Source organism: Lycium ferocissimum, chromosome 11 (genome assembly GCF_029784015.1).
Source record: "Lycium ferocissimum isolate CSIRO_LF1 chromosome 11, AGI_CSIRO_Lferr_CH_V1, whole genome shotgun sequence".
NCBI classification, from domain to species: domain Eukaryota; kingdom Viridiplantae; phylum Streptophyta; class Magnoliopsida; order Solanales; family Solanaceae; genus Lycium; species Lycium ferocissimum.
In genome coordinates this window covers 22,278,049-22,279,744 of record NC_081352.1, presented here as the reverse complement: position 1 = coordinate 22,279,744, position 1,696 = coordinate 22,278,049, and the positions used below count along the sequence as shown (strand labels likewise).

Below are 1,696 nucleotides of genomic sequence, written 5' to 3'. Positions count from 1 at the left end.
TTAAGTAGGTACGAAATTTAAGAAAGTACAAATTTTTTTTAATCTTGTGATGTTAAACTATAAATGTGTGCATACTAAAATGACATTTGAGTTTTGTGATTTTAAATATGTTATGGATATTGAATTTAAAGAGTTACTAAATATAAAAGGCGGCAAAATTTTTGAAACATACTTAAATAAAAGTAAGACACGTAAAGTAGAGTACAATTAGTGTGATACTAAATTGGAAAATTTACTTGTTATAGCTACTTTTACCACCTATTTAATGTTAATAACTACCTTCTATTAAAATTAATAATAATAGCTAATTAATTTTCTAAATTACCCATTCTAGATGCAACAGTAACTTGCACTTATCAGTTCTCAAATACACCGTAAATAAAGGTAAACACTATCCCAACTTCCCATTTTTGAAACTCACGTAATATACATTACGTTTCTCTCTCCCTTTCCATTAATTTTAGCCGTTTTTTTCTCCTCAGAATCTATCCATTACCATCAAGCACGATTCCACTACAATTTATTGTGCCGAGATTTGTGGGTGGTGGTGTATTTGTGTAAGTTTTCATTATTTTGTGTATTTTGGTCAATTTAATTCAATATTTTTGACTTTTTTCAAAAAATTTAACTTTCAATGCTTAGGGTTTCCCAATTTGAGTAGTGAAAAACATCAATTAATGGCGGATGAAAGCATATCTAGTAGGGTTACAAGAGGTATCCCACATACTCTTCAAAATTTAGATTCCCCTTCTTTTAATTTGGGTGTTTCTCAACAACAACATGATGTTGATGCAGCTTCTGCTGAGAAATTGGTTGCTGAAAGGAGATCTAAGAAAATCCATGATCCTGTCAGAATCAGAAATCCTTCAACTGTTAATTTGGAGAAAAAAAATTATGATACTGCCACAAAGAGGAGAAAAACATCCGATGTTGCTTCTAATAGCAAAGGGAAGAATGTTGTAGAGACAGATACCGGAGAACAACAATTAACTGTGAACAAGGTGTATTTTTTTGATTTTTTATATATATATATATATTTGTGAATAAAATTGTATTTTACATGTTGCCCAAATTCGGTTAATGATTCATGTATTTTTTACCGCATCCGTAAGTATAGTTGCATGTATTTATTGATCTGAACAATTCATTAATAGATGGGATAGCATTCGTATGTATTTTGTATTGTTTGAATTAGTTTTGTATTTGAAACATACATACAATCTGTATCATGTATTTCAATAACCATATTTGTTATCAATTATCAAACTATGTATCATGTATTTGTAATTCCTCACATTGTGTGTATTTTTTTAAATTAATAACAAGTTTATGTATGTTTTAAAAGGTGTATGTGTATGTGTCGATAAAAGGTGTATTTGTTCAACTTTTGTCAGCTAAACATCTTAATAACTGTTTTTTGTTTGCATGTATTTATTGATCTGAACAATTCATTAATAGATGGGATAACATTCGTATGTATTTTTGTATTGTTTGAATTAGTTTTGTATTTGAAACATACATACAACTGTATCATGTATTTCACTAACCATATTTGTTATCAAATTATCAAGGCAAAAGACATCGAAACCCCCCCGAACTATACCCGAAAAGTCGATATCACACCTAAACTATACTAACGACCTATTACACACCTTAACTTAGTAAAACTGAATTAAACTACCCCTCGACGTACCAA

The 1,696-nt window shown here is 29.4% G+C and overlaps 1 long non-coding RNA gene across 1 annotated transcript; it reads left to right on the top strand.

Moving 5' to 3' along the window:
• Positions 1–386: 386 nt before the first annotated feature.
• On the top strand, positions 387–954 carry LOC132036266 (uncharacterized). The gene is made up of 3 exons (XR_009409543.1): positions 387–557; positions 643–714; positions 796–954. It is a non-coding gene; the product is annotated as an uncharacterized LOC132036266 (long non-coding RNA).
• The last annotated feature ends 742 nt before the right edge of the window (positions 955–1,696 follow it).